Raw genomic sequence first — 19,463 nt, forward strand, 5'->3', positions numbered from 1 at the left:
AATTAAATGCTATTGGTGACAAAATCTACATTTAAAAAATATTTTTCCAACTGGGTAAATAGAATGTAATTTTTTTTTCAGAATAAAGTTGATAAAAATAATTGCTAGCATACCTGAAATAATACTTGTTTTTTGCATAAATGTATCCAAAAGTTATTACCTGATTTTTTTATGATTCTGGTTTTCATCTTCACCTTGAGCATATCCCATAATCCAGAATATTGTCATTTACATTATCAAGACCAAACATTTTACACAAAATATTACCTAGAAAATTGCATATATCTCCACAATTTCTTAATTATTAATCAGATTCTTTTATGATACATGAGCACTTTTAACACAAATGCCTCAGATTTCAAATTTGGCAACCGTATAACTAGACTGATTCATCATGCATGTTAAACAGAGATATTCCACAAATCAAAGCACCCATCATTTTACTTTCACACTCATATAGCATATGAGAAAATAAATGTATAATGTAGAATTTTAAATTCATAATAAGTTTTTAAAGATAACTTTGCAATGACCTTCTAAACAGACTTCATTTAAAATCTATAAAGTTGTTTCCCCCAAAAACCATCAATTGGGGGAGTCTGGACTATAGCAGAATTTATGGTGGGAAAACAGGTGGTTACAATTATCAGATTGGTCAGTGCATGGTATAAAATCGATCAGTTGTGTAAAATCATTGTAGAGTAGTAGAGGCAGTGTTTATTTATTTATCCTACATATAAGAAATTAAAAAATAGGTCATTTATATTACAAACTAGATTAAGAGAGCTTAATGTACGAGTTTATTTCATACACAATTAACTTTACAGAGTGAAGAATAACTCATAATGTCTGAAAATTTGGAGTCTTGAATAAGAACATGTACCAGTTTGTTGTTGTTGTTTTTTTTTTGTTTTGTTTTTTTTGTTGGTTTTTTTTTTGTTTTGTTTTTTTTTTTTTTTTTATACTTAAGAGAACAACAAGTGCAGGCCCCAATTGAACTTTCTCATATATTTTAAAACTAAATAATCATATACAATGTACATTTATATTCAATTTAGATTCTTAGTTCAAAGTTGCTTACATAATGTTAAAAATTAAATCTTAAGTGTAAATAATGTGCATGCAGTCTTTACCAGTGGCCAATACTCTAAAAATAGAATTGCTGATAAGCACTGACCATAGCAACCGTTGCTGGTCGTACATTCTCTTTGTACTACCTAGTCATTTTACATAAGAAAACTATGGTGTGTATGTCTATTAAGAAATAAGTATAAGCTCTGTTTCAATAAAGTAGAGGTTTTGATGCTAAAGCATCATTAGTCCCCGAATAGAAAAATGATTGTATTATCATAAATTTAAGAAAATATCAGTTAAATGGTTCATGAATAAAGAAAAGATTAACAATATGTTCAGTAACTATTTATTTACATTAAAGACATTATATGTGAAACAAACTTGCTTAGAAATATTGTCAAGAAACTGTTATCATTTTTTTAATCAGCAAAAAATAACGTACACCTAATTCATCGTAAACTTAATTCATCGCGAATAAAACAGGTGATTAAAAATAATTTAAGTAAATCATTAGCATTAAGCTTGCAAAGTGACTGGGAAAATATAAGCTATTATGTTTAATTATTGTAAGAAACGATGCAATTCTATTGTACTTTTAAAGGTACTGACTACAAAATTATATAAACAAAACAATCTTTCTTATCTCATATTTCCTATTATTCATTTTTTATTGAAAATAAATAAAACTGTAGGGGAAAGAAGTCTTCAAACAATTATAAAAACTGTAGGCAAAAGAAATATTAGAACAATTATAAAGACATTGTTAGATATTTGTTATAAAATGTGGCCTTAAAAAAAGTGATAATTAGTTAACTACATCAAATATATAATGCCTAGCTTATAAGTATGATATAGTTTTAGAGGTGTACTTGTATTCTGAGGTCATTATCATATCTACCTTATCCCAGATTTTTTTCCAACCACAGATGTGACACATGACTATTTTGAGTAATTATGTTGCCTTTTCTTTTTTATATTGGCTGCTGTAAACATGTTTAACTGGGGATTTTGTCAACTTTTTAAATAAATTAAATTTATCCCAAACATTTTCAAATATCACCTGTTGGTCAAACACCATTTTAACAGTCAATCTTTTGAAATATAAAGTCAATTCAGCTCAAATGAATATATGAGCATAATGTCACTTTAACTTACTTAAAACTGAACATGAACTAAGCATAAAGTTTTAAATTATATTTATTTTAACAACACTCAGTTTTTTGGTCTTAAGCATACATTTAACAATGGCTAAAATATAATACCCTTGAATCATAAAACATATTTACATTGCCAGGGTGAAAAAAGGGAAAATGAAAATGAAACAAAACTGAGCAATTAGCAGGCATATTTCACATAAAAATGATAATTCATAGAACACATGTAGCGAGTTGTTTCAAGATTGATATAGACATAAAAATTAAAGTACATGTAGATGTTTAGCAAAAATTTAACCCTTTATAACATCACACTTATCTTATATATAAAATATGTCAATACTATTTAAAAAATAGTTTTGTATTTTTTTCTTCATTTTGAATATTACAAAAAATATATGTTCAGATAATTCTGATCTTTAAAACTTTGCCCCAGGAACATCATCTTATCTTAACTTTACAGAAAATGCTATCATTGTTTACATGTGAATGTACGACCTTCTAAGATTGTGTGTATACGTAGTCCACACAGCAGTTATCAGTGACGTGGTGGTAAATCTCTCCTATTGCATCAAAGCTATTAAAGTATTTAAATAAGAAAAATTTCTCTAAATCATTTCTAAGTGAGTATTGTATATCTGTATCATTGAAAATATATAATAAAGTTGTTAAAAATTAATGCGCATGCTCGGTGTCTGTTTGAGTTTCGGATATGTCAAAAACAACATTATTTCTTCATCATTAATGCTACACTAAATTTTAAAGATAAATATCTTTGGGACGACCCCCTTTATAATATCGATTTCGATGACCTGACTGTCAATGTTTAAAATCACAAATGTCTCTCTAAGCCTCATGGATCAAATGTTTATGATGTAACGAGATATAATCAGCCGTATTATAAAATATTGTTTTGACAACATATATTGTGCAGAATGCCCGGCAACTGCTTTATCTAAAAAGATCTGACAAATGAGTTTACAGTTACTCACTGAATTAAGTATGAAGTTATTGTTCATTGATAATACATAGCCGGGTATTCTCACATAATTGTCTAGACGTACGATATTCTAGCCACTATGTATTATGATACAAAGAGTTTTTTGTCGAAAACTAGATACTAGTATATGTTTACAATAGCCATACAATTGTTGAAATCAAATGATTTATTATTATGCAGGTTGGCACTTGAAGGTTAATTCGCGCATTACTCTTCTATAAATAGAAATCTACATGTTTATATTTCTGTTCTAACATGCTAATGATAAAAACAAAATTGATACAAGTATTTGAACGCTATTTAGCAAAGAAGTAATTTTTCTGACGTCATTTGGTTTATTGACGTCATTTTTTGGTATAGTACAAAAACTGATTCAGAATAAATCTTTATAATCATATTATACTATCTAATAATTTACGTAGCGGAAGAACGTTATGAAATATTTTTTTAATGTCTTTTATGGTAACTTGCAAATATACTGATTTATGTTCATCTAATGCTTTAATAAAATAAATGTTAAACGTTTTTACATTATTACTCCAAATTATTTTTGAAACATATCTTTTTAAAATTACTCTTTTTATAACAGGATGTATTAACCATTAACAATATGCGTTTTGTTTTCAATTATGAAATAGAAATGTTTCAAACATTATTGTTGTTAATTGATTCTATAAATCAAGTGTAATACGACTTATTATTACCCCTCACTTTTTTATGTAATGTTAATTTGCCATAGGCCTCTGGGAGTATTCTTACTTTTAATACAAGTGTACCACGTGACTTAAAGTTTTGTACTGTAACATAGGTAACAGTACTTTTTAACAGTGTAACATCTGGTCACATGGTCTAGATCTATTTTCTAAATAAAATGAAATAAAATCATGAAAATTTCCGCCATTTTTTTCTCAATTCACTCTTATTTTCGACGTGCACCACGATATGACATTTCCATCTTCTTTGGAGTGCTTTTCGCGTATAAAATATATTTTTGTTAAATAGTCAAAAAGTAAACATCCGTTTTTAATGGAAGTAATTGCAATGTGCCAAACTGGAACATGCAGACGATTTAAGCATGCAACAAAGGATTATTTAACAATTTTAATCAGTGAAACGTTACAGATATGGTGGACAGACATATGATATCATCGTTATCTTGTCAAAAACCATGCGAAGAATATTCTGCAAACAGAAGGATCAGGTTTCACAGATCATTAGTCGCCGGTAGAAACCGGCGACTATATTTGTAACAGTTTAATATTATACCTATGGTAGGAGAAGGCATTAATTTCTGTAAATAAAAGCATAACAATTACTGAACAATTAAAGACTAGAATTGTTTTCAGTAATCTCAAAAATTCAAACATACAATAATGTTGCTAAATAAATTAAAATATTCAAATACTGACATCGTAAAAAGCAACATTACAATTTTTATAAAATGAATTAATGACGTATCCCTATGGACCAGTCATTGAATTTAGGGATGCTTTTACTTTTTTTAAAGTGTCAAGCGTTGCTATTTTATGATAAATAACTCCTGCATAATATTTGAAATGACACTTTTAAATTATCTGGTTGTTTGTACTTTATGAGACCTATTCTATTTTTTATCTTATTTATTATAAACAGTTTCTCCCAGAATCACGTGACTACACGTTGTATGTTATTGTTATGAAATCTATTAATAGTAACAAATGGCTGATAAGATAGACATACAGGTAACATGCATGTGAATGGTTGGCAGCTGATAAAGTGCAAATCAAAGTAATTTTGTATGAAAAATCTCGGTATGACAGTAGGGGTCGGAATCGTATTGGATACACATCCATAATAAACCATCTTTGTGTTGATAGTTTATCGCACTGAAAGGCAATTAAACATAAACTTTATCGTATGTAACGACAGGAATATTGATTTCAGCTAAATAATATATTTTTTCGATAGTGCATAAGAATAATTTGTTTATGCAGACACCACTTTTACTGTAGAATTGCATTGTTTTATGCAATAATTAAGCATATATATTTTCATAGTCACTTTGCAAATATTCGATGGTCGGTAATTATCGGATGCTGAAGAAAACCATACGTACAACGGTATATGTATAAAGTAGAATTACAAATAGAATTATAATCATATCACTTCTTGCTTTACAAGCCTCCATGACAAGGTGGTAGATTTTAAGTTAGTTTCAAATTGAAGACTGTAGGTTCGATAAAGTGATTTTTTATGTTTTCTTTTATAATACTTTTTGTATTTTGCAAAACTATGAAAATTGCGAAATAAAAAAGTGCTAGAAATGAAACACACAATTTATCAACTTATGTTTCATAAAGTTGAAAGATATAATAAAAATCAATTTATGAAAACTACACACAGGATTTGTCCGAGATTTGAACTTGCGCCTACTACATGTAGGTTAAAACTTCGTCATACTTACCACTACGCCATCGAGCAGTATTAATTGATATAATTATACATGTAATTATACTTACAATAAAATCGTTAACATTAATCACAATAAGTTAAGTAAGCAAACGAAACAGCTCCCGAAAATTATTGAGTCTCGGGTAAATATTGCCAAACAATACTTGCTTATTTTATAATGATAACAGTTTCTTGACAAAATTGCTAAGCAAGTTTGCTTCAAATATGATGTTTTATTATAACATAACATAAATGTTTTGCATAAAACTCTCAGCAAGAAAGATATAATTGTGGCAAGTAAATGAAAACGTGTTTATGAATAAACATTACTCAACTTATTGTTCCTCTTTTCTATATACTAGAACCATTAAACTGATATTTTCTTTTATTTATGATAATACAATCATATTTATATCCGGCGACTTGATGCTTTAGCATCAAAATCTCTACTTGTTACCCATGTGTTACTGTTAATAACGTTGACAATAGGACCATGATCCGATTGAGAGCATATTGCAGTCATGCTTATTAGGTCATGGTTCTAAGAAAATCAAATTTCAAGACAGTTTTGCAGATTCAACGTTTTCGTTGATAATGACATTTCTACTGTTCTATATGAGAACGGTTTAATTTATACACTTTAATTTAAGTTCAAATGTAAGATAAGTTCATACAATTTATAGTTATCACTTTCCTGTTAGGTGCCTAGCATTAACCAGTACTGGTGTCATTGCAAAAATCTTGTTCGTGACAAGAGTAGGGCTACCCATGATTCCTAGGTTAAGAGTCAGACAGATTAACTATTACGTCATCGCTTCCCTTACATAAGTGAAATCCTTTTAATAGCGATAAAATTAAATATAATGTAGTATGTATAAATCAATTTTGGAAATAATGTATATTTTGGAACTTTAAAACCAGTAAATTCAATGAGCTAATATTTGAAATATTTGTGATTGTTTAGAAAAAAAACGTTGCAATTAAACCATGAATAGATATTTTTCCTGTGCTACGACGTTTGGAGCATTTGATAACATAAGAAAAAATAGAACTATACAAACCTGCGTACATTAAAATATATTGTAGTTATTTTCAATAAAATGTATTTTTCTCCCATATTGTTTAGATAAAGGAGTTCGATAAATGGAAATTGTACATAAAATCATCAAATTTTATAAACAGACCACTTGATAAATTATTTGCTTTCAAAATTCTAGAACATGTAAAGGTGAAATCATCAATATTTTAAGTCATGTATTTTTATTTTGTTTTGAATCTGGTTTTGTTTAACGTTAGCGATATCATCGATGTTATAAAGTAAAATTGTATGCGATGGACAATTTGCAGAGAAATTTTTCCATCTTTCAGAAATGAATAAAATAAACAATGAATAATTTATCACAATTCTCAATATAACTAGGTAATAACAAAAAGTAATTGTCATTTATTTTACCCATTCACTTTATAATGTCGTTGTTTGAAAAAGCTTTTAAATATTTTTACAAGATATAAATTTCATTGTTTTGTACTTTTATTGCTTTGCAGCTGTACACGTAAACAGTGGAATGTTATTTTGTACTTCATTTTTCTTCATTGATATGTTTTGTGTTACACCAAAGACATTTCGTGTTTAACTACGACAATAGGATAAGGCAGATAGCTAAATAATTGACTTCTTATTTTAATACCTTGTTTAAAATGAAAATTAGAGTGGCATGTTGGGCTGATGCTTTGTCTCTAAATATCATCAGATCATTTGTAACATTTAACAAATGAAGAACTATCATTAAAGAATGATTACTTTTATTTTCAATAATTATATATGAACAAAGAAGGTTTTTGACATAGCGGGACTAAAAATTGTTTTGATGTTTAACACAATTGATGTAGGTATATATAAATAAAACTTGTGTGTGCAAAATTTCAGACCATTCGCTTAGTAGAATTTTCAAGTAGAATTATTGTTATCGTGCAAAATGGCCTAATAAACGCATTTTACGCAGGTCAGACTAAAATGACATACTCTTAGAATTTAAAATTTGAATTTAGTGGAATTTTCCTAATATTTCACGTTTCAACACCCCACAAACTAAGAGTATAAATTGTATTCAATAAAGTTTGCATACAATTAACTCCGCTTGTAACGATTTTCGGAGGACCGCCGGATTAATATCGTCATATCCGGATATCGTTATATCCGAAAGGCAACCAACTTAAAAACAGGAGTCGGGACTCCGGTAACAGCGGTACATTATTTATTTATTTAAGTCACAATAACATATATGTATATATCAATCAATATAAAATACAAGATTAAAACAAATGGCATAAATATATGAAACCAATCAAATACTTGATTTATTAGAGACTATTATTTCACACTAAAACATAAAAACACTATCACATCTTTTCATGACTACACACTTACTATTCACATACAAAACTGCAATTTAAATACATCTGAGTTGTTCTTAATCATAACTTTCGTTATAAGTGATATCGTTATAAGTGATATCGTTATAAGTGATATCGTTATAAGTGTATCGTTATAAGTGATATCGTTATATGTCATATCGTTATATGTCATATCGTTAAATGTGATATCGTTATAAGTGATATCATAATAAGTGATATCGTTATAGGTGATATCGTTATAAGTGATATCGTTATAAGTATGTTAACAGTTGCTGTATTTATATCATTTATTCAACATGTTCAAAAGTAAAAGAGAGAGAGTGAGTACTACCCATTTCTACTGTAACAAATGAGCCGCGTCACGACAAAACCAACATAATGAGTTTGCGACCAGCATGGATCCAGACCAGCCTGCGCATCCACGCAGTCTCTGTTCGCTATCAGTTTCTTTACTTGTTATAGGGTATGTAAGCGAACAGCATGGATTCTGATCAGACTGCGCGGATGCGCATTCTGGTCTGGATCCATGGTGGTCGCAAACCCATTATGTTGGTTTTGTCGTGACGCGGCTCAAATAGTGTGCATCAATAGTTCATACTTGCATTATTCATCTCTTTTATGAACTGGAAACTTTGCGAAAAGAAGCCAGTTTATGGTCAAATAACATAATTAGTCAGTTATAAAAATGAATCATTTCAAAATAAATTGATGCCTTAAAAAACCCAATTGTATATCATATTGCAAATTTGTTTGGTAACATGGACAATTTAAATAAGAATGAAGAGTTGAATAAATGCTTATTGGCATCTACAGAATATAAACAAAGATGCCGTTGCAATATGATTAGAATAAACCACTTTGTATTAATTTACTTTAAAGGCAGATTAAACCTCATAACTGCATATTTTCTTTTCTTAAGAAATGCGTTTTATAATGTTTAAAGAACGGATTAAGAGCATGTTAGATGTTTTACAACTGAACACATTAGCACTGAACATGAAATTATGTGTCGAAAAGGTAGCAAGATGTAAACAAAGTAGTATTTTGACTTCCATACAAAATTCTAATTCACGATAATCATATCATATGGAAACAGTTTTAAAGAAGCAAAAGATGCATATAACAAATGACTAATTGTTTGGAAACTGTAACAAGATACCAAAAATAAACAGTTTTTTTTTAAACAAACATTTTTGAGGCATAATGGGTTTTTAAGTTTTGAATTTGAATACGGGTACATGTACTTGTATTTGTATTTGGGTACCGCTCAAGCCGGTGCTAGGGGGCGTGAGGGATGTTGCACTTATTCATTATCCCTCATGTACAGACTCAATCAAACCGAGTCTGCAATTTTTATGTTATTTTGTTGTGATTGATGCTTCCGAGGGATCACTTTGTTTCCAGAATTTTGTACTTCACAACAGCAGGTGTCAAGTGCCGTGTGGCAGCCGTAAAATGTTGCCCCGTACTTCACTTCAGTGTTGTTATATTTTCTGGTCCTTCGGGATCATCGATGCCAACACTATAAAGTGTTGAGAATTGAGTACCGCTCAAGCCGGTGCTAGGGGGCGTGAGGGATGTTGCACTTATTCATTATCCCTCATGTACAGACTCAATCAAACCGAGTCTGCAATTCTTATGTTATTTTGTTCTGATTGATGCTTCCGAGGGATCACTTTGTTTCCAGAATTTTAAATTATCAAATGACAATGAATTTTGCTACAATACACTGAGATTATCTTAATCAATGTGACTTGTGGCAACTTTTTTAACGTTTTATTCATGTGCAAAACAATTAATTCTATATTTAAAATAAATTATGTTTTCACGTTATTAATAAAAGATAATGTTTTCACATTGTTTAAGTTTTCTATTCAATTTGCCTTGTTATTTGTTTATATGAAATCTACACTACAAAGTTATGAATAAATTATTACTTGTAGAGTCACAATGTTTATAATTATTTTGTACGGTTATCTAATGACAACATAAACAATATTGATATCAATGATTGGTGACATTTTCAATGACACAATATGTGAATAAATTATTCTACCATGCCATTGAATAGCGCATAAAATTATATTAAGAGTGAAATGCCAGTATTATATCAAGAATTGTTTATGTCTGTTTATGTCTGAATGAAAGATCAAAATATTTTTCAATTTGCAGAGTATTATTATTCGTTGTTACAGCATTGAATCGAATTGTTCACAGATATATAACATTATGTATTGTATAAAAGTTACGCCCCCAGACGCATGTTTTTATGTCACTATTTTGATTTTATAAAACATAATATCGGCATGTTGAGAATAATATTGATTTATAAAATGATTAATATTGATTATAATTTTAAGAAAAATAATTGTAAAAGCACTCAAAATTGTATTCCACTAGAGAATTATGGATGATATTATTAAAGATAAAATGATATTTCAAGATATTTAGTCTGGTTAGAGATAACCTCAGGAAAACATTGAAAACTAACCACTGATCAAAACAAAATAAATGGAAAACTTACAAATGAGCAGATAACAACTAGAAAACCTCCGAAACGAAAAAAAAACTGGAAAAACAAACCACAGAAAAGAACTGGAAAAATCACCAACGAGCTGAAAACCACTAAAAAATACCATCGGCAGAAAACCCCTAGATAAAATAGTCAAAGAGCAGAAAACTCCTAGATAAAATAGTCAAAGAGCAGAAAAACTAACCAACGAGCATAAAACATCTGGAACACTAGTAACGAGCAGAAACCACTGGAAAAAATACTCCATATATTATACACTACATTAAGAGATGTAACATATAAAACAGACTCGTAATATTCAGTTATTGCTCACTTAACAAATGCACCTAGAATTGTCACCGAGGGATCAAATATGATGTTTCGCTATCTTTCTATCATTAAAAATATGACTCCATAGTTATAGACTTCATATAAATATTTAATCATTAAAGCTTTTACGCAATTGAATGAAACAAACTCATTTTCACGGCTCATATCGTATTTAGATTGTTAATTGGCATTTGTGGCTTAAATGTTATATGTTGTTTTATTTCGTTTGTTTGTTTAGTTTAACGGCGCACCAACACACATTAAGTCCCCTCGTACAATCACGCATGGTTAAACGGAGCCTGCAGATCTGACCCGCCAATCCGTAAAGTCAACCCCTCAGTTATTGTAATTCTGGAGAAAAAAACAGTAAAGTTATTACTACATGGTTATAAATGACATAGTTGCAAGGTACCTTCCTCATGTTGAGCAGGCCATGGTGAAAAGTTGGGTATATGTTCACCAATCACCCCTGAAAGCACTTTGCCACCTATATCTATAACACCTGTGAAGAAGGGTGCTATTAATCTTGAGATATAACCAATAAGCTAACCAGCCACGTCTTCAAGCTTCAAGTGTCTTTTTTCATTAGTTGTCATGGCCAGCTGTTTTTTTTTCTCTTTCTAGAATCCACACTAAACATGTACAAACATCCTTTACATTCGTGTATCTGGTTCAACATTACGGAGTGAAGTTGATGTGTCGGTGGAGGTCTTATTTCAAAGGCATGATATCCCTGAATGATCGAGTGCTTCAAAGTTATTTTACAACAACTAACTTCATTATGCTGCTTTGAAGATTCACCACTGTTATAAAGAAATAAATAATTACATAAACAAATATATCGTTTAACGTAAGGTACATGCATGTATTTCCAATCAAATTAAACTTAGCTCCTTAATTACGCTATGCACTAAGATCTATAGGAATGGCCTCCGTCTGTCAGTCCGTCTGTCCGTCTGTAACACTTTCGCGTCCGCTCTATAACTTTTAAACCGCTGAAATCTTTCCATGTGCAGACCGCAAAAATTCGGTTGCTTACCTCAAGGTCACACTTAAAGGTCAATTGTTAAAAGGTCTACATTTCGTGCCCCTGAAAATATTCAGAAATAACTTGGCACAAGTGATCACAATAATTAGGTTGATACCCCCAAAGTCAATGTCGCACTTAAAGGTCATGAATTAAAAAGTCTCCATGTCGTGTAACAAATTTGTAGTACGTGTTTTTATGAAAACCATAAAAATATTTAGGGCACCGGATTGATTCAAATTAATGAAAAACAAAGCAACGGGCTGATTTTAGGCTTTAAAGGGACTCCACTGAGGTTTAAAAGCCTAAAAACATAACATTTGAATTTCTTACATAAATGAGGTGGGGCACTTTAAACAGAAATATATGCAAAGATAGTTAAGAAATGTACTTTGATTATTAATTGAAAATCGTATTTTTATGCCTTTTTAAGCCTGATTTGAATGAAAAGCGTTTACACGCTTTTCAATTTGGGTCATTTTTTACAATTTGAATAATTATTCTGGAAAAATGAAGTGCGCGACTGATCTGAAATTTTGCACAAAGATTAATGGTCTTTATCTTCATCAAATGGTACATATATCTGGAAAAAATATTTTTAGTCCAATCATGACAAAAAACCTCAGTGGAGCCACTTTGAAACTTTCTTGAATATTTCGCGGTACGTTGGTTCTATACCGCGGTACGTCTGCATGACGCTTCATCATAACAAACCGGTATATCACCATAATTTGTCCCTCTCCTGTCCAGCTTACATTTAATATATTTGATATATGACAGTTGTAGTGTAGACATTTTTATTTTGTATAATATACATACCTATTGTTCATATGTTTATGAATGAATAAAAAACTGTTAGTTGAATTGGTTTCAAATAGCCTTATTTCCTTAAATACTCTCAATAATGATAAGTCATTATGCATATGAATATATAGTTCTCAGTCATAATGTATAATCAAACATGTACAAGCCTGTATTTCTGTCATGTATGCGTGTCATATGTTCATGCATATATTTGATAATGATATTGTCCGTACTCTCTTATATCTAAAAATCAGTTCAATATACCCTTTGCATAACTCTAAAATGCAATTCCGTATACCCCCTGTATATATAAAAATACAATTCCGAATATCCTATGTATATGTACAAAATAAGATTCCGTATATCCACTGTATATGTAGAACTCTGTATAATATAGAAAATACCATTCCGTATATCATCTGAAAATAAGATTAATATATATCTTCTGAATATGTAGAAAATAAGGTTCCGTATATCCTCTGTAAATGTAGAAAATACAAACCTTTATTTCGAAAACATATGGTTCTGTTTCTCCAATGTATATATACAGTATACCAAAGAAAAAAGCCTTGATAAAGTCCGTATACGGGATTTTTTACCTCCGTGTACTACAAAAATACGAACAAATATCCGCACATGTATATGGAACAAATACGGAATCCCGTGCATGTCTAGTCCATATACGGACTTCCCGTATACCCGTTGTTCCCTATAAGGACTCGTATACTTGGTCCGTATATTAGAAGGTCCGACAAATTTTTTTGTTTGTTTGTTTCATTTTACGCCTTTTCCCAACAGTATTTCAGTCATATAGGCCGGTAGTTTCCTAACCATCGTTCCTGGAGAGTTACACCAGTACTAGACTACCTTCCTCCGTGCTAAACTACCAAAGCATCTCCTGGGGATCGAACCCATGCTAGAGAGGTAACTAGAATAGGAATTCATCGACTCTAACCCCTCAACCCAAAATATAATCAGCTATCCCTCCAAAAAGATATTTATCATTTATTTATTTTCATCTTTTTTATAAAGGTATTTTATTGTTTTTCCGACATGATAAAAAGTATTTGAAGTGAAGACAACTTTTTCCCCAAAGATTTATTACATTTACAAGTTGTACTTAGATGCATGAACCATGAATCTTTTAAGAATTAATGTAAAATCATGTAGAATCTAATTAGGACTGTTCAAAGTGCAAATCTTGCAGAATTATGTTCATAAATTTATCATATGAAAACCTCATGAATGTTTACATACATTTAACATATGAAAACTTATTCATATGAAAAACATGTGATAACCATGAGTTTAACATATGTTTGCTGACACATGTTTTTCATATGGTCCTGGTTAACAAATGTTAATCTTACATATGAAAAACATATGTTCTTAAACACATGTTTTTCAAAACACATGAAACACATATGTTTTACATATGGATAACATATAGGGTACCAAACATACAACAAACATGTGGTGCATATTTACCTGTGTAATTGTGGTGAATGTTTTTAAGACAACCTTTTCAAAGTTTTTCTAATGAAAACGATATGAATGACTATAGCAAAGATGTTTGCGGGTGCATATGATATGTCAATGCAAATTTTAAACGTTCTGCATTATTGATGTTTAAAAAGGTCTCGCTCCAATAAGCTGCAGTGTACTCTACATACATTTTATGTCGGTTCCCTGAATATTGTGAGAGTGGGGTGACAAATTTAGTTTGCAAACGTCATTCTGTTATGTTGGTTTAAAACTATTTTAAAGCATGCATATCATATTATGTTGTGTTATGTTGTGCTGTAGTAGTGAAGTGTAGTGTAGATCAACACATGTGACGAAAGTCTTGTATATATTTATAGACCTGTTGCATTTTTTAACATTTTATGATATGGTGAATCGCGTGTCACGTACTTGACAACTACACAAAACATAGTTATAAGAATACAAGCAGTGGCCTCAAATGTTAAAACATCTACATTGTTGAGAAGATGACGATTAACTTGTTTTAATACATTTGTGCTTATTTCATCTTTCTCACACATTTACTACGGCTTAATTCTGCTTTGAAATTCATGCATCTAAATATATAGCCATCTGGAACTTAAGCAAAATTTTTTTGCAACAATAAAATCATGGCGTTTTTGTAACCATCGACTACACACTGTATTGAGCGACGGAGAGTTTTCCCGTTTTGTATCCTATTTTTAATAAAACATGTCGTCTGCAATAAGTTGAAGCCATGGATTCAGGTCAAAGATCACAAAAGACAGAATGGTCTTTACTTTACTTTTTCTGAATAACCCCTGAAAGCTGACAAACAAGAGAAGTTTCTTACAAAGTTTGTTTTTACACCGGTTCCTGTCACTCTTTCTTCAAACATTTTGTAACAGAACATATAACATACCAAGATAAATAACACAATCCTATGTTTAAAAAGATCAGAAAATAGATAAATACAGAATCCATAAAGAAAGCCCAACACGGCAAAATTGAAAATGTTGCAGGCTCGGTTTGATTGAGCCTGTTCATGGACGGTACTGGAAAGTGCCAGTTACCGTCCACGCCCCCTAGCACCGGCTTAAGCAGAATTCAACATTTAAACGTGAAATAGTAAAATTTTTAATTAAGCAACATCCGCAGATGTGTTCATACGGCGGTTATCATGGGACCTTCAATGTGACACTTCCGTGCCATTCCATGAAAAGCGGCGTATGGTCCCCAAGTAATAAAAAGCGTGTGCCCTAAACGAGAAAACAATGGGCGGAACTAAATAAAATGGAATTTTGTAAGGGGATCAGAGGTTATGAAGAAAGAAAGCCGAAAAAGTCGTATGGGGTTTTTCTTACAATATATTTATTTTTCTGAATAGGAGTCGTTTTTTGTTGTTGTTTTTGTTGTGTTTTTTTTGTTTGTTTTTTTGTGTTTTTTTTTTGGAAATGTTCAGAAAACTTTATAAATATTACTCTTGATCAGCGCTCAGCGAATTTGTAACAAGGTGTAAATGGTCTTTTCTTTACAATTATAAATTGTATTTGTTTGGCGGGAATTATTTTGTCTGTTTCTTTTATAACAAATCTTGTCATTTCACTGTAATTATTCGGCGCTCAATCCACCCAACCGGCTTTATGGAAAACTATCCAGTAGTTACTAATTTCTCCGTAAGTGACCTACTAATAACTCCACATTATGGCTGAATAAGGTGGAGTTATTAGGGTGGCTTTTAAACTCGATATGTGCGATCAATTAACAGGAACAAGTGACTTTTTAAATGCATATTTTATATCTTATTAATGTATGCATGAAGTGAGAAGCCTGTTAAAACATTGTTGTTGCAGGCTTCAAATGTCATAATTGTACGGATTCTTATATCTCTATGATCATGGATAAATCGTTATTTTGTTTCCTGTTCCTTTTTAGTTTTAGTATTTTCTATCGATGTTTTTCCATGTCTCAAAATGGCATAGGATTCCATGATATCAAATATGACAATCTGGAATTAAGCAACGATTCCTTGATCAAGGAATATCACGGCGTCACTGCAACTATCGACTGTGCACTGTTTTGCGCGGGAACATTATCATGTATGTCGTTTACGTTGAATGAAATGAAACAAAAATGTCGTCTGCATCGGGCTGCTGCAATAAGTTTGAGCCAAGGGTTGAGGTCAGAAGGATGGATGTACTTTATTTATGGTGAACAATGTCCAGTTAGTAATGGTTTCATTCACGATAGAGAGAATGGTCTTTGCATTAGAATTTCTGAGCAACAACTGAAAGCTGTGGAAGGAGTGCAGTTCTGCACAAATAATTCCGCAAAACTTATTACCCTTGAAACGGCCAACAAACAAGCTCGTTTTGATAGGTTTCTTGCTAAGACGCCATATAAGTTCGTCACTAGCCGTTATCGGATAGGGTTGCACTATGTTGCACAACAATGGGTCTGGAACAATGACGATGTTTTGAGCTATAAGAAGTGGGCAGAAGGTGAACCAAACTGCGGCGGCTGTAATTGTGGTGGTGTAACAGTAGATACTGCTGGTTGGTTCGATAATGAGATGGGTTGCTTGAACAGAATTGCACAATCTGTATGCGAGATAAAGCTAATGTGATTTTTAAAAACAAGTCAATGTTGCAAGCTTCTAAACGAATGTTACCTCTAGACAAAATATAAAATTTTAACAGGTCTGTTTCATCATCCTTTCAAGTTTGAAAATATTTAGACATTCCTTCAACCGTCTTTAAAGACATTGAGATCTGATAATAAACTACAATGTTAGAAAAAGGAACTTCAAATTTCGATCACAGAATAATATCTCGTCAACGTTGTAAAGGTACTCTGTTACGCACGATCAGGAACAGTTTCACAGTATATCACAGTATATCACAGATTTTTTTGTACAAAATTATTATTGTTCATAGAGCTAATCATCAAAAATAGGATCGATGTATAAATCAAGTTTTAAACAATTAACACATTAGGTTCTTATTTAAAGTGTGAGTTTTATTTTAACTTTGATTTTTATAGTGTATACAGTATTTGATGTTTATTAGATATTTAGATTAAAGGTGTGGCCATCATATTTTCGTACTAATTTTTATATTTGATCGTGTAGAACAAACATAAGTAAGTTTATTATTCATAATTTAAGCATTAAATTGCGGTGGAAATTACGGAAAGAACATGTTTCTTAATCATGTTTTTTTGTTTCATCAAAGGACATCTTAAAACACTTTTTTATTTCGTTTATCTACGTATCGGAACTTATCTAAAGCAGAAAAACAACAAGTAGGGAAACTGATAACGAACAGCTTGGATCCTGATCAGACTGCGCGGAAGCGCAGGCTGGTCTGGATCCATGCTGGGCGCAAACCCATTATGTTGGTTTTGTCGTGACGCGGCTCATTTAACGTTTAAGTGAGAACATAAGGATAGCGATTATATGGCGTCTCTAACAAACAATCTTTGTCAAGTCAGTACAGTTTTATTTATTTTTTCCTTGTGTATTCATCTTATAATAGTTATTGTCAATAATTATGAAACACTTTCACAACAACAGAATTGTGTCGACTTTACCTTTGTTATCCCATCTAATATTTATTTACGCATGCACTGAAGAAAGTAGAATGAATTATTCTAATCCATGCAGAATAGAAATCAACAGTAAATAATAATTTTTCATTTAATATGATTTCAAAAATATTTTCGTATTTTATGTTTTACAACGATGATTTAGTAAAACATATTTTCACGAGCAGAAATGCTTGTACAAGTATTTGGTTGTAAAACGTTTATTTAATAAATGTTTATTCTATCGTAAGTAGTTGTTTACTTTATTTGGAAATATGCCAATATGAGAGCAGATTAGGATTATATACATTGTATACACCGGTAATAATTAGATTGCGTAAAAGAAGATGTCACATATTTGTTGGGTTTTACGTCACATCAAGTCAGTAGAGGTCATATAGGGACTTTCAAGCTTTACTGATCGAGGAAGATATCAGGTCGTCCCCGAGCTTTCTTTTGAGGCACGAGCAGGTACCTACGTAGAGCCACCGGCTTTCTGTAAGCTAGCTAGAAAGCGTTTTATATCTATAAAACTAAAGTCCCTGGAGGGATTCATCTTCGTAAAAACAAGTGCTTTGAAGCCCTTATACCTTAACCCTTACACATTCTGTCACGGATTCATCTTTTCAGACGTACCTTTACATTGAATTCAAATTTGTTAAGGCCAGTCTATGGTGGTTGATTTGTACCATTCGTGCTTTCGCCCCGCGACCCCGCCAAGCGAAAAGTAAAAAAATAACAAGTTTATTAGGGAGGGCGCTGGACGAAACAAGAATGTCACAAATAAGCCACCATACCAATGTGGCGCATCAAACCGGATGGAATGATCATTGAAACTGCTATTCAAAATTATATCATTTTGCCCGAAAGCTTCAGTGTCCAGAATTATATTGCAGTTGTATAAAATAAAGGGGGTTAGTAGATTTAAATACAATTCGATGTACTAAAACATAGCTTACCTTTCAATGTGTTTAATTAAATGATTGATTTGTTTTATATCTTGCTTTTGTTGACACTGCCTTTAGGTGTGTCTATTCAACAACAATTTTAACAATCCTCGTGATTTTGTCACTATAGACAAAGAAGAAAAAAAAAAACAGTGTTCAACTGCCAATAAACACTGGTTAGGGACTACTTGTATATGGGGCTGTTATGTTTACTCCCTTGATTATATAGTTTACAAAGCCTTTTAAAGCAAAAATAAAAATACATTTTTATTTATATTTTCAGTTATTATTATTTTTCTTTCCATACAATACCGAAATTATATCTCACATTCACTAACGCCACAGATTTGATCCATATCAGTAAATAAATATTTTGACAAAACGGCCCCAATCTGTAGGCGGCGTAAAGACGTCATCCTAAGTATACAACTCATTCATAAACGCTGACGTCATTTCAAACATACAAAAATGATAAATTGGACACTGATATAAACACAATTCTAGACGTAAGTTTTTATTGTTGGAAACTTGATAAAGTAACTTTTTTATCTAATTATTTCTTTTGTATAAAAATTTCTATATGTTAGCACCACGTTGGTGCAAAAAAAACAGCGTTATACGGCACCGGAAGTTATTTCCGCTTGAAAAATTAACATTTGTTATCTTCCTTATGGTATCTTGTTAGAATCAAAATTATGTC

The sequence above is a fragment of the Ruditapes philippinarum genome, unplaced genomic scaffold (assembly GCF_026571515.1).
Source record: "Ruditapes philippinarum isolate M1 unplaced genomic scaffold, ASM2657151v2 ctg1228_1_1_1_1, whole genome shotgun sequence".
Lineage (NCBI taxonomy): Eukaryota > Metazoa > Mollusca > Bivalvia > Venerida > Veneridae > Ruditapes > Ruditapes philippinarum.